The 15,564-nt window shown below is 52.2% G+C and overlaps 1 pseudogene; it reads left to right on the forward strand.

The window, feature by feature from the left end:
* The first annotated feature begins 9,555 nt into the window (after positions 1–9,555).
* Positions 9,556–10,627, forward strand: LOC100406323 (small ribosomal subunit protein uS13-like; annotated as a pseudogene).
* Positions 10,628–15,564: the final 4,937 nt, after the last annotated feature.

Genomic DNA, 15,564 nt, shown 5'->3' on the forward strand with positions numbered 1-15,564 from the left:
CCGTTCTGGAAAACGCACGCTCTGATTTGCAGCTCTGGAATGATGGGCAGTGGTCTCCTGCTACACAGCCCGGCTGTCCGGATACGCCTGCACGTGTTCTTTTCCTTGCTTCCAAATAAAACACACGTGTGTTTTAAGTTATAAGTATCAACTTGCTATATACAAAGCATTGGTGAAACACATGTGAGCAAACCATTAGAGAAACAGAAAAAAAGGAGAAAGCAGTCAGTTTATTTATTTATTATGGAGACAGGGTCTGTCACTCAGGATGGAGGGCAGTGGCGCAGTCATGGCTCACTGCAGCCTTGACTTCCTGGCCTCAAGCGATCCCCCTGCCTCGGCCTCCCAAAGTGCTGGGATTACAGGCATGAGCCACCACCCCCAGCCTTAAAGCAGTCAGTTTAGAAGTGGCGATAGCGTGGCTACTTAAGAAAAAACAAGAGAGAGATTCATGATGGATGTCCGGGACCTACCTGCTGGGCCACAGCGGCTTAACTCCACTGGCTGTCGGGTCTCAGAGGGCATGGCAAATGCAGCAGTGAAATTCCCCCACCAGGAGGGTGCCCAGGCCATGGGTGAGGAGTTGATTCATGAGCACCGGCATGGACCAACATACAGAATTGCCTGGCCCTGCCGTCCCACAGTCATTGCCAAGGCATATCCTCCACATCCACATCCAGGGGCCCCTGCTACTGTCCTGATCATCCATGGCCCAGGGAATAAGGAGATAATGCCTGCTCTGTGCTGACACCCCAAACCTTTTGGTCACCAGCCAATCATCTCTGACCTCAAAAGGCCCAATGAGCTACTCTATGCTGGTGACCCAATGTCAGGAAAGGGGCATTCTTTTTTTTTTTTTTTTTTGGTGAGACAGAGTCTCACTCCATCACCCATGCCGAAGTGCAGTGGCACAATCTTGGCTCACTGCAACCTCCACCTCTCGGATTCTAGTGATTCTCCTGCCTCAGCCTCCCTAGTAGCAGGGACTACAGATGTGCGCTGCCACGCCTGGCTAATTTTTGTATTTTTAGTAGAGATGGGGTTTCACCATTTTAGTCAGGCTGGTCTCGAACTCCTGACCTTGTTATCTCCCCACCTCGTCCTCCCAAAGTGCTGGGATTACAGGCATGAGCCACTGCACCCGGTAGGGGCATTCTTTTGCATGGTGAAATGCCCCCAGAGCCCACGCTGATCAATGAGCTGTATGGGCTGGGGGTGAATGCCATCCTTGGCTTCAGCTTCAAGGGCAATGTTTGAAAGCCATTCTGTAACATTCTCAGTGTCCTGAATGGACTCACTGTGCCACTGCCAACATTGGTTCCCTTGGGATGGGACATGGAGAAGGAAAACTCCAGAGAAATCCACTCAGACTTGCTTCTTTTCCTGATAGCACCCAAAGAGTCTGCAACCTAGTTTACAGATTGCTACCTCTGCTTGGTGGGTTGCTGACTGCCACCTGCTTCAGAAAGCAAGTACCAGCTAAAACCTGCCATTGTACCTCACACTGAGTATGTCTCATCATCTGCAGTGAGGGAAGGTGGATGGACATTCTCCCCAGTAAAGACTTAGTGTTGGGTGGGCAACACTGTAATCCCAGCAGTTTGGGAGGCTGAGGTGGGTGGATCACCTGAGGTCAGGAGTTCAAGACCAGCCTGACGAACATGGTGAAACCCCATCTTTACTAAAAATACAAAAATTAGCCAGGCGTGGTACTGTGCACCTGTAATCCCAGCTACTCGGGAGACTGAGGCAGGAGAATCGCTTAAGCCGAGATCATGCCACTGGACTCTAGCCTGGGCAACGGAATGAGACTCCACCTCAAAAAAAAAAAAAAGACTTAGTGTCTCTGTCTCCCAGAAAACACCACACACACACACACACACACACACACACACACACACAGAGACTAATGAGGCTAAAGAGATGGGGGGCATACCATGTTCATGGACAGGAAGGCTGAGGCTCATAAAGATGCTGATTAGCTCATTTAATTGTCCCAACCCACCAGAAGGAACCAATCTTGCAGATACCCTGATTTCAGACTTAAAGCTTCCAAAGCTGTGAGAGAACAAATAAATTAATTTCCCTCTCTGTAGTTTCAACACAATCCCAATTAAAGTCACGACAGAGCTTTCCCTGGAACTCAATATGGTGCTTGAAACATTTAACTGGAGCAGCAGAGGGTTGCAAATAGTTGGGACATTACTGCAGAAGAACAGGACGGTCCTACCTGTCATACCAGGTATTGGGACCCATGACAAAGCCTGTCATTAAGTCAGCAAAATACTGGCACAGAAAGAAGCACATTGACCAATGGATTCAAATTAGATGCTCACAGACAGCCCTATGCAGGTCAGGATTTTTGTTCCAGAAGGAGAGAGTCTGTCCCAGCAGTGGGGAGGGGAGGCTAGCCCATAAAAGGATCTGGGAAATGGGAGACCTTGTTGAAAACAATATTGCTTCTTTACTTCACACCAACAAAACTCCACATGGGTTACGGAGTTACACAGCAAAATATAACAAAATTAACCTTTTTATTTTGTTTTATTTTTACTATTTTTATTTATTTATTTATTAGAGACAGGGTCTCGCTATGTTGCCCAGGCTGGAGTGCAGTGGATATTCACAGGCGCGATCCCACTACTGATCAGCACGGGAGTTTTGATCTGCTCCATTTCCAACCTGGGCTGGTTCACCCCTCCTTTTGCAACCTGGTGGTCCCCCACTCCCGAGAGGTCACCATATTGATGACGAACTTAGTGCAGACACCCGATCAGCATAGCGCACTACAGCCCAGAACTCCTGGGCGCAAGCGATCCTCCAGCCTCAGCCTCCCGAGTAGCTGGGACCACAGGCACGCGCCACCGCCCCCCGCTTATTTCGTGTTTTGAGACAGGGTCTTGCTTTGTCACCCAGGCTGGAGTACAGTGGTGTGATCAGGGCTCATGGTAGCCTCAAACTTACAGATGCACATTACCATGCCTGACTGTTCTTTTTTAATTTTTTTGTAGAGACAGGGTCTTGCTATGGGGCACCGGCTGGTGTTGAACGCCTGGGTTCAAGTGATTCTTCTGCCTCAGGCTCCCAAAGTGCTGGGATTACAGACAGGAGTCGTGCCCAGCCCGAAAGAAAGCGTTAATGTCTTGGTAGAAAATGCAGGTGAACTTGAGGCCAAGCCTTGGCGGCTCACACCTGTAATCCCAACATTTGGAGAGGCCAAGGCGGGAGGATCGTTTGAGCCTCGGAGTTTGAGACCGGCCTGGGCAAGCAACATGGGGAGACTCCACCTCTACAAAATAAAATTTAAAATGAGCTGAGCGTGGTGGTACATGCCTCCGGTCCCAGCTACTGGGGAGGCCGAGGTGGGAGGGCTGCTCAAGCTTGGGAAGTTGAGGCCGCAGTCAGCCATGATCACACCACTCTACACCAGCCGGGCAATAAAGTGAGACCCTGTCTCAAAGAGAAAAAAGAGAAAAGAAAACATTGGCAAACTTGGGGTGAGAAAAGACTTTCCAAATAAGAGCCAATAGGCATTGTCTATAGATTTAAAAAAATTAGTCAACTTGCACACACACACACACACACACACACACACACACATATATATATATTTTTTTTTCTGAGCGGGAGTATCACACTATCACCCAGGCTAGAGTGCAGCGGCGCAATCTCAGCTCACTGCAACCTCTTCTAGTCTGCAACCTAGTTTACAGACTGATTTCAGAATTAAAGCTTCCAAAGCTGTGAGAGAACAAATAAATTTGTTCTCCTCCCGGGTTCAAGCGATTCTCCTGCCTCAGCCTCCTGAGCAGCTGGTACTACAGGGCACACGACCACGCCCAGCTAATTTTTTGTACTTTTAGTAGAGACAGGGTTTCACTATGTCAGTCGGACTGGTCTCGAACTTCTGACCTCGTGATTTGCCCGTCTCAGCCTCCCACAGTGCTGGGATTACAGGCATGAGCCACCGCGCTTGGCCCAATTTGCATACATTAAAAGTAGGACTTTTTATTCATCAAAGGCACATCGCAGAAAGTGAAAAGACAGGTTACCAGCCAGGCACGGTGGTCCACATGTGTAATCTCAGAGCTTTGGGAGGCTGAAGCTGGAAGATTGCGGAGCCCAGGAGTTCTAGACCAGCCTGGGCAACATAGAGAGACCCCATCCCTACAAATTAAAAAATTAGCTGGGCACGGTGGTGTGTACCTGCAGTCTCAGCTACACAGGAGGCTTAGACAGGAGGACTGCTCGAGTTTGAGGCGGCAGTGAGCTATGATTCACTGCAGTCCAGCCTGGGCCATGGAGTGAGACCCTGTCTAAAAAAAAAAAAAAGGCCAGTGCGGTGGCTCACACCTGTAATCCCACCACTTTAGGAGGCTGAGGTGGGCTAATCACTTGAGGTCAGTAGTTCAAGACCAGCCTGGCCAACACGGTGAAACCCCATCTCTACTAAAAATTAGCTGGGCGTGGTGTAATCCCAGCTACTCGGGAGGCTGAGGCAGGAGAACGGGTAGGCGGAGTTTGCAGTGAGCTGAGATAGCACCACCGTACTCCAGCCAGGCCACAGAGGGAGATTCTATCTCAAAACAAAACAAAAAGACTAGTTACAAATTAGGGGAAGATGGGAAGATATTTGGGATCTACTCAACAGATGGAGGAATATTATCAAACCTACATAAAGAATTTGTATAGGCCGGGCGCGGTAGCTCACGCCTATAATCCCAGCACTTTGGGAAGCCGAGGCAGATGGATCAGGAGGTCAGGAGTTCAGGACCAGCCCGGCCAACATGGTGAAACCCTGTCTTTACTAAAAATACAAAAATTAGCCAGGCATGATGGTGGGCACCTATAATTCCAGCTACTCTGGAGGCTGAGGCAGGAGAATTGCTTGAACTCGGGAGACGGAGATGGCAGTGAGCTGAGATTGTACCACTGCACTCCAGCCTGGATGACAGAGCGAGACTCCATCTCAAAACAAAACAAAAGGACAAGTTACAAATTAGAGGAAGATATTTGCAATATAGTCAACAGATGGAGGAATACTATCAAACATATACAAAGAATTCCTATAACGAAAACCACAAAAAGCACAGAGTAGGATTTCACTAAGAAGGAAACACAGGTGGCAAGGAGATGATCAGCATCTATTGGGGATCAGGAAGATGCAAATTTTTTTTTTTTTGAGACGGAGTTTCGCTCTTGTTACCCAGACTTGAGTGCAATGGTGCGATCTCAGCTCACCAAAACCTCCGCCTCCTGGGTTCAGGCAATTCTCCTGCCTCAGCCTCCTGAGTAGCTGGGATTACAGACGCTCACCACCATGCCCAACTAATTTTTCTATTTTTAGTAGAGATGGGGTTTCGCCTTGTTGACCAGGATGGTCTCAATCTCTTGACCTCGTGATCCACCCGCCTCAGCCTCCCAAAGTGCTGGGATTATAGGCATGAGCCACTGCACCCGGCTGGAAGATGCAAATTAAAACACCAGGTAGAGCCTGGGCGCGGTGCTCAAGCCTGTAAACCCAGCACTTTGGGAGGCCGAGGCGGATGGATCACGTGGTCAAGAGACCAAGACCATCCTGGTCAACATGGTGAAATGCTAACTCTACTAAAAACACACACACAAAAATTAGCTGGGCGTGGTGGCGCACGCCTGTGGTCCCAGCTACCCGGGAGGCTGAGGCAGGAGAACTGCTTGAACCCGGGAGGCAGAGGTTGCAGTGAGCTGAGACCACACCACTGCACTCCAGCCTGGAACTTAATGACAGCGAAACTCTATCTCAAAAAAAAAAACCAGGTAGATGCCATTTGATTGGCAAAGACTACAAAATCCACCAATACCAAATGTTTCCCAAGATGTATTCATGAGAAACTCACAAATGTCTTGGGGAGGCTGAACGATGTTGACACCTGGGAAAAACCTCTGGTTTCCACAACCCACGTGCTCCAGAAATCCCCACACCTTCCTGCTCCCGGCCAGAGTGCCGGAGGTAGGCACCACCCTCTTGGAGCTGGAGGACCAGCCGGAGGACAGAGGAGTTGTTACTTGAGGTTGGAGAGGGGACTGTGTAAGTTTCCTGGGGCTAATGTAGCATATTTGCACAGCCTGGGGGGCTCCAGACAACAGAAATGTATTCTCTCCCAGTTTTGGAGAGGAGAAGACTGAAATCGGAGACATTGCCAGGGTTCATTCTGCCCAGTGGTGGGAGATGTTTAAATGAGCGGATCGCTGGCACACACTAAACGCTTAGTATACACTCCCTGGAAGAGTAGTAAAATACAGGAATACAGAAAAGCGTAAGTACGCGTCGGCTGTTGATTGGATGAGTGGTTAAGACTAAGTGAAGGGCCGGGCGCCGTGGCTCATGCCTACTTCCCAGCACTTTGAGAGGCTGAGGTGGGTGGATCACCTGAGGTCAGGGGTTTGAGACCAGCCTGGCCAACATGGCAAAACCCTGTCTCTACTAAAACTACAAAAATTAGCTGGCGTGGTGTCAGGTGCCTGTAACCCCAGCTACTTGGGAGGCTGAGGCAGGAGAATCACTTGAACCCGGGAGGTAGAAGTTGCAGTGAGCCAAGATCGTGCCACTGCACTCCAGCCTGGGTGATGAAGTGAGACTCTGTCTCAAAAACAAGAAAGAAAGAAATAAAGACTAAGTGGAGACCGGGCGCGGTGGCTGACGCCTGTAATCCCAGCACTTTGGGAGGCCGAGGTGGACGGATCACTTGAGCCCAGGAGTTTGAGACCAGCCTGGGCAACATGGTGGAAACCCTGTCTCTACTAAAAATACAAAATTAGCCAACCGTGGTAACATGTGCCTGTAGTCTCAGCTATTTTGGAGGCTGAAGCTGCAGTGAGCTTGAACCCGGGAGGCGAGGAGGCTGCAGTAGGCTGAGATCGCACCACCGCACTCCAGCCTGGGCAACAGGGAGAGAGACTGTCTCAAAAAAAACGAAAAAGATGAAGTGGAAATGTGGGTCCAGTGCACCCCATCCCCCGGCCCCGCTGCCCACGAGCCAGACCCTGAGCTGATAGATGGGCTGCCCATTTCCTCTTACGGGTTTGCTCAGCCCAGCAGTGGGCGGTCAAAGCCAGAGCTATCTGCAAACCGAAACTGGTCTGCGGCTTAGGCCACCTACTTGAGAAACCGGCTGTCGCTGCTTCCTCCCTGTGAGAAAGTCCCCCAGTAAAGCTGCAAGGGAGAGAAGAGGGAGGGGGAGGAGGGCAGACTAGCTTCCCAGGGGAGCTTGGGGCGTGACGGGGCTGCTCTGCACCATGGGGAAAGGGAATTGCAGGCTCCTGGCTGGGGAGTTTGGGTTTGGGGATGCTGGACAAGTGACTTCACCTCTCTGAGCCTCAGTTTCCCTATCTGTAAACTAGTGAGAAACACATGGACACCAGAACTCCTGCAAAGGGGTATGTTCCTCCCTTCATTCAGGCCTCAGCCCCAAATGCCACTAAATGTCACCTCTTCCAGGAAGCCCTCCAGGCCTGCCTGATCTGGAAACACACTCCCTCTGCTGCATCTGGTCATGTATTCTACTTTCTTCATGGCACTTTTCAACACCTGATTCCACATTATGGAAGCATCACGTCAGGGGCCTCATGCCTGCCGGGTCCCACCCTTGTCCCTAGACCATGAGTCCTACAAGGGCAAGATTGGTCTCAACTGTCCCCAGCTGTGTCCCCAGACCCCAGCCCAGGGCCTAAAGTACAGCAGGCATCTGGGAAAACAGATCTTATCAGCATATGATTATCCATGGGCACTGATTAAGCCACACCTGTGTACGGGAGCTGGAGACACTACCATGAATGAGATACAAATTCTTTTTTTTGACAGAGTCTCGCTCTGTTGCCCAGGCTAGAGTGCAGTGGGCGATCTCAGCTCACTACAACCTCCGCCTCCCGGGATCAAGCAATTCTCCTGCCTCAGCCTCCCAAGTAGCTGGGATTGGTAGCTGGGGATTTCAAGCGCCCACCACCACGCAGTTAATTTTTGTATTTTTAGTAGAAATGAGGTTTCGCTATGTTGGCCAGGCTGGTCTCGAACTTCTGACCTCATGAGATTTGCCCACCTCGGCCTCCCAAAGTGCTGGGATTACAGGCATGAGACACCGTGCCTGGACGAGATACAAATTCTTGATGGCAGAGGAGGGAGAGAGAGTGTGGGTGACTCTGATATTTGAACCGAGACCCAGAGGAGGCAGGGCAGACTTATGGGCGTCTCTGGGAAGATGGTCCCCGGGAAAGCACAGCCCTTCCACAGGCCCTGAGGCAGGAGCCTGTCTGACTCACTGGAGGAGCTTGGAGGAGGCTGAGGTGGCCTAAGTCGATTAAGCAGGGCGGGAAGGGACGAGGCAGTGGTGCAGTGAGACCCATCAGGGCCATGAGGTCGAGGGGAGAACCTTGGCTTTTACTCTGAGGAAGACAGGAGCCACAGAGGGTTCTAGACAGAAGGAGGATGAGTCGGACTCAGGACAGCAGGGTGGAGGCGTCTGTGGGGGATAAAGGGAGAAGCGAGGAGACCACGGAGGGGAGCCTGAGCTGGTCCTGAGGAGCGATGACAGTCTGGACCAGGGAGAAGGGACCTTCGTGAGGAGGGATCGGATGTGGGAGTAATTTTGGTGGTGGGTGGCTGGAGGAAGAAGATTCAGGGGCTCTGGTGTGAGCACGTCTCACAGGGGAGGAAGCCAAGACTCTGAGAGCAGAGGGATCTCGGTAAAAGAGAGGTTGGAAGAAACAGGCGGGGTGCTCAGAGGTGGTCAGGGTCCAGGAGGGAGCCCTCGATCCCCCGCAGTCATCCGGGCTGCCAGCTTCCTCCTGATGCAACCTGACCTTCCATCTCTCTATTTGATTTTTTTTTACCTATTTTTTGAGATGGAATCTGGCTCTGTAGTCCAGGCTGCAGTGCCAGTGGCACCATCTCAGCTCACTGCAACCTCCACCTCCCATGTTCAGTCAATTCTCCTACCTCAACCTCCAGAGTAGCTGAGATTACAGGCATGTGCCACCACGCCAGGCTAATTTTTGCATTTTTAGTAGAGACAGGGTTTTGCCATGTTGGCCAGGCCGGTCTCGAACTCCTGATCTCAAGTGATCTGCCCACCTTGGCCTCCCAAAGTGCTGGGATTACAGCCCTGAGCCACCAGCCTCAGTCAGATTTACATTTGTATGAACTTATGTGTCTGAGTTCGTAAGATTATATACGATTCATTTGTTCATTCGTTGTTCATTCATTCCTGGACACCTCTGGGTGCTTGCCTTATTTGGGGTGATGCTCAAGCCCCCAGCTTGGGAAGGCCAAGGCTGGATAGAGATATTCCGGGTCCCATAGGGTCAAGGCTAGGCTGGAGGGAGGTACACAGGGCTCGGGGACCTCAGCGATCCAGGAAGCAGGGGCTTCCTGAAGAAGGGAACCTCACGCCAAGGGCTCTGGTCCCTGCCTCCTCACATTCTCCACCCCTGTGATAAAAGCCAGAGAGGTGAGGGCAGTGTGGGGCTTCTAGACCCCAAATCTGAGCTGATGCCTGGCGTAGAACCCCAGAACCTACCACTATGTCTCTAGTGATCCCTGAAAAGTTCCAGCTTTTTTTTTTTTTTTTTTTTGAGACGGAGTCTTGCTCTGTCACCCAGGCTGGTGAACAGTGGTGCAATCTCGTCTCACTACAAACTCCGCCTCCCAGGTTCAAGAGATTCTCCTGCCTCAGCCTCCCGAGTAGCTGGGATTACAGGCGTCTGCCACCACACCGGCTAATTTTTGTATTTTTAGTAGAAACGCCGTTTCACCATGTTGCCCAGGCTGGGCTCGAACTCCTGACCTCGCGATCCGCCCACCTCAGCCTCCCAAACTGCTGGGATTACAGGCGTGAGCCACGGAGCCCGGCCAGTTCCAGCATATTTTATGAGCACTCAACACCAACACCAGCGGGCGGCAGAAAACAGCCTTCACCATCACCGCCGTGGGGGCGTGGACAGAAGGTACACTCGGGTGGTGCTGAGGAAAGCCGACGTGGACCTCAGCAGGGGGCGGGAGAACTCACTGAGGATACGGTGGACCGTGCAATCACCGTTACGCAGAATCCACACCCGTCCAAGATCCCAAACTGGTTTTTTTTTTTTAGACAGAGTTTCGCTCTTGTTACCCAGGCTGGAGTGCAATGGCGTGATCTCGGCTCACCGCAACCTCCGCCTCCTGGGTTCGGGCAATTCTCCTGCCTCAGCCTCCCGAGTAGCTGGGATTACAGGCACGCGCGACCATGCCCAGCTAATTTTTTGTATTTTGAATAGAGACGGGGTTTCACCATGTTGACCAGGATGGTCTCGATCTCTTGACCTCGTGATCCACCTGCCTTGGCCTCCCAAAGTGCTGGGATTACAGGCGTGAGCCACTGTGCTCGGCCCCAGACTGGTTCTTGAACAGATAGAAGGACGGAAAGGATGCAAAATACAGCCAGGTGCTGGCCAGTTGTCCTAACTGGCCAACAAGCACCGTGAAGACCTGGAGTGACCGAAGAAGATTTGGGGCCATAGAGGGCTGCGTCACTTCTGGGGCATTCGTGACCGAGGCCAGCACACCAAGACCACTGGCCACCATGGCCATACCATGCGCGTGTCTAAGAAGAAATAAGTCTGGGCCCAGCGCGGTGGCTCACATATGTAATCCAGCACTTTGGGAGGCTGAGGCGGACAGATCATGAGGTCAGGAGTTTGAGACCAGCCTGACAACACAGAGAAACCTCATCCCTACGAAAAATAGAAAATTAGCCGGGCATGGTGGTGTGCGCCTGTAATCCCAGCTACTCGGGAGGCTGAGGCAGGAGAATCACTTGAACCCAAAAGGCGGAGGTTGCGGTGAGACGAGATCATTGCACGCCAGCCTGGGCAAGAAAAGAGAAACTCTGTCTCAAAAATAAATAAATAAAATAAAATAAGTAAGTCTGTAGGCCTTTTCTGTTAATAGTTTATATACCTAAAAAAAAAAAAAAAAAGCCTGAGCCCAAAGCCCCGCCCGAAACATCACCTGTGGTCCCCACTCCTGACCTGCACCAGGCAGCAGCCAAGGCCACAAGGAAGAGGCCCGGCTTCCTGCCAGACTGTCTGCTGGAAACCCAGCTCTGGAGGTGGGCTGCCCCGCCGTCCGGTATGCTAGGGTGGAACCTTCTGGACTGACCATTTATGGGACAGGCCCCTGGGACGGCAGGCCTGGGACAGCCAGAGAGCCACAGAGCTTGCCAGCTGGACCAGGGTGACCGTGATGCCACTGGGGCTGGGGCATCTGCACCAGACTCTTCAGGAATAAGCCTCAGTTTCCCCACCTAAAAATGGGAGTGGGGCCAGGCACAGTGGTTCACATCTGAGGCCAGGAGTTCAGACCAGCCTGACCAACATGGTAAAACCCTGTTTCTACTAGAAATACAAAAATTAGCCAGGTGTGGTGGCAAGTGCCTGTAGTCCCAGCTACTCAGGAGGCTGAGGCAGGAGAATCATTTGAACCCAGGAGGGGGAGGTTGCAGTGAGCTGAGATGGAGCCACTGCGCTCCAGCCTGGGCAACAGAGCGAGACTCCATCTCAAATAAATAAATGCATTAAAATGGGAGGGGGTTGTAGATGCTGAGCTGCTGGGCTTTAAGGGTTGTGGAGGGACTCATGTGGCTTGGGTCTTTTAAGCAGCGAGTGAGGAGCCCCCGAGGTCCCTGGGGATGTGTCTGTGGAGATGAATCTCACATGGGGCCGGATGCAGGGGCCTGTAGGGCAGGGTGGGGGAGGCTGGCATCTGGGTCGTCCAAGGTCTGGGCAGCAGACACTGGCCAGGCCTTGCTAACCCAGTTGGCACAGCCCCACCTGGAGAAGCCTAGGGCTGGGTTGAGAGACAGACAGAGGCAGGGAGAGGCAAGGCAGAGAGAGATCCAGAGAAAAGCAGAGAGAGAGACAGACAGGAGAGATGGGGAGAGATGAGACAGAGATACAGAAAGAAAGAGACAAGGAGAGAGATGAGAAAAAGACAGAGGCCAGGTGCCGTGGCTCACGCCTGTAATCACAGCACTGTGGGAGGCCAGGGCAGGTGGATCACCTGAGGTCAGGAATTCTCCCTGTGTCTCTGTCTGTCTCATCTCTCTGTCTCACTTCTGTCTCTGTCTTTCTATCTCTGTCTCCCTGTCTCTCCCTTTCTCTCTTTCCCTGTCTCTCTGTGTGTCTCTGTCTCATCTCTCTTTGTCTCTGTTTCACCTGGCCAGCCTGGCCAACATGGTGAAACCTCTCCTCTACAAAAATACAAAAATTAGCCGGGCCTGATGCGGAAGGGGGAGCTGTAGGCCCCGCTACTGGGGAGGCTGAGGCAGGAGGATCACTTGAACCCGGGAGGTGGAGGTTGCGGTGAGCTGAGATTGCGCCACTGCACTCCAGCCTGGGCGACAGAGTGAGACTCTGCCTCCAAAAATTAAAAAAAGAGACAAAAAAACGGAGAAACAAGGAGACAGAGGCAGTGAGAGACAGAGACACAGAGTGATAGACAGGGAGAGACAGACAGGTGAAACAGAGACAAAGAGAGATGAGACAGAGACACACAGAGAGACAGGGCAAGAGAGAAAGGGAGAGACAGGGAGACAGAGATGGAAAGACAGAGACAGAAGTGAGACAGAGAGATGAGACAGACAGAGACACAGGGAGAGAGATGAGAAATGAGATAGACAAAGTTAGAAAGATGACACAAATATTTTGGGAGGCTGAGGTGGGAGGATCACTGGAGGCCAAGAATTAGAGACCAGCCTGGGCAACATCAGGAGACACTTATCTCTACAAAAAGGAAAAAAAAAAATTACACAGAAAGAGATAAGGAGAGAGACAGAAAGACAATACGCAAAGAGAGAGAGAGAGACAGGGAGAAAGAGACAAAGAGAGCAAGACAGGCCAGGCCAGATGGCTCATGCCTGTAATCCAGCACTTTGGGAGGCCAAGGAGAGTGGATCACTTGAGGTCAGGAGTTCAAGACCAGCCTGACCAACATGGTGAAACCCCATCTCTACTAAAAATACAAAAATTAGCCCAGTGCAATAGCACATGCCTGTAATCTCAGCAACTCAGGAGGCTGAGGCAGGAGAATCGCTTGAACCCGGGAGGCAGAGGTTGCAGTGAGCCGAGATCGCGCCATTGCACTACAGCCTGGGTGACAGACTAAGACCCAGTCTCAAAAAAAAAAAAATAGAGCAAGACAGAGAAGTAGAGACAGACACAGAGAGACAGGAAGAGGTGAGACATGAGAGCTAGGGAGAGACAGAGGGAGGAAGGAAGTTGGAGGAAGCCTGGGGTGGGACCGGGGCTCAGTGGCTCACACTTGTAATCCCAGCACTTTGGGAGGCTGAGATGGGAGGACTGCTTGAGGCCAGGAATTCAAGACCAGCCCGGGCAGCATAGCGAGCACGCTTTCTACAAAAATTAGCTGGGTGTGGTCTCACGCCTGTGGACACGCCTGAGCACAAGCCTGTGGTCTCAGCTGCTTGGGAGGCTGAGGCAGGAGGATCGCTTGAGCCCAGGAGGCTGCGGCGAGCTATGATCACAGCACTGCACTCCACCCCGGGTGACAGAGACAATGTCTCAAAATTTAAAAAGATGAAAATTAGCCAGGCGTGGTCGTGGGCACCTGTAATCCCAGCAACTCGGGAGGCTGAGGCAGGAGAATCGCTTGAACCCGGGAGGCAGAGGTTGCAGTGAGCCCAGATCCAGTCATTGCACTCCAGCCTGGGCGAGGACAGCAAAACTGTGTCAAAATAATACTAAAATTAAATAAAAATACTGCTGCTTGTTTGATTGGTTAAAAAAAAAAGAAAGAGGTTTAGGGGTACAGGACCAGCCACCAGGAGAAGAGGCCCCTCCTACCCAGTCAGAGAAGCCCCTGCCTGGAGCTCCTGACACCAGCACATAAGGGTTAATATGATTTATTTATTTGTTTGTTTTTGAGACAGAGTCTCACTCTGTCGCCAGGCTGGAGTGCAGTGGCGTTCAATCTCGGCTCACTGCAACCTCCCACTCCCTGGTTCAAGGGATTCTCCTGCCTCAGCCTCCCAAGTAGCTGGGATTACAGGCATGCACCACCACACCCAGCTAATTTTTGTATTTTTAGTAGAGATGGAGTCTCACCAGGTTGGCCAGGACGGTCTGGATCTCCTGACCTTGTGATCCGCCCACCTGGGCCTCCGTAAGTGCTGGGATTACAGGCGTGAGCCACCTCGCCCGGCCAAGGTTTAATACTATTAAAGATGATGATATCTTGGAGCATCGGGCACCTCCTTCACCTGGCTCCCACTCACCTCTCACAGGCCCCCCGGGGAGTTAACTACCCAATGGCCCTGATGGGGAAACTGAGGCTCGGAGAAACTCTGGCTGCACAGCTAGTTGGAGACAGAGCCAGGACTCGTTGGGTCCTTGAGACGTTTGTCGACTGACTGTGTGACCCCTGGCCCCTCCAGTCTCCAACCCCGAGGAGAAACCCGCTCCTCTTCCCGTCCCCCACCCCTAGCCCGCCTGGCGGGTGTTTTTTTCCCTCCTCCTAGGTATTTTGGTTTCCATAGAAACTGCCTGGGGGAGCAGGTTCGCCGGCAGGGTTAGCCCAGGGCCGGTACCAGAGCCAGGAGCAGCTCCAGGCCAGGGCGTGGCGTGGCGGGGCCTGGGAGGGGGGAGGACTCGGGGAGGGAGCCCGGTCGCGGCCCAGGCCACTGGCACCCGGCAGGTCGCGTCCCCATCCCAATCTTCCTGTGCCTCAGTTTCCCCACCTGGAAAGCGGGGCCCTGCGTGATCACGGCACAGCTTGTGGGGACGCGTAGCGCTTGGGGCCGAGCGCAGTTTCCCCGTCTCCGCCAAGGTTCTTTCCGTTCCGTTATTAAACATTGATAGAGGCCTCCGGTTCATTCTGGGATGGAGCCAGACACAGGTGCCCCAACCCGGGGAAGGAGGGGGAGGGAAGGAGGGGGAGGCGTGGGGCGGGTGGGTAGAGGTTCCCGCAGAGGGGTTTATCACGATCAGGAGGATTCTTAGGTAGCACACCCAAAGCACGAGCCAGCAAAGGAAAATGGATCAACCCGACTCCATAAAATGTAACTTTTCTTCTGCAACGGCCACTGTTAAGAGACACTGTTAAGGCACAGTGGCTCACGCCTTAATACCCAGAAGTTAAACAGAAGCACCGCAGGGCCCTGTGATTCCACTCCTAGATATCAACGGAGAGAACTGAAAACAGGTGTTTACGCCAAAACTTGTACACGGACGCTCAGAGCTGCCCTGTCCGCAGAGGCCAGAAAATGGAATACACCCAAATGTCCATCGACGGCCGAATGGATAAATACATAGGGACACAGACACACAGTGGACTGCTATTCAGCCATCAAAAAGAATGGAGCCCTGATACACGCAGTAATGAGGATGGATTTCAAAACCACCTGAGTTTCTCTCACCAAAGAACAGACAAAAAGGCCACATATTGTATGATTCCATTGATAGGAAATGCCCAGAACAGGGGAATTCACAGAGCCAGGGAGCAGATGAGTCGCTGCCAGCGGCTGGGGGAGGGAGGTG

The sequence above is a fragment of the Callithrix jacchus genome, chromosome 22 (genome assembly GCF_049354715.1).
Source record: "Callithrix jacchus isolate 240 chromosome 22, calJac240_pri, whole genome shotgun sequence".
Lineage (NCBI taxonomy): Eukaryota > Metazoa > Chordata > Mammalia > Primates > Cebidae > Callithrix > Callithrix jacchus.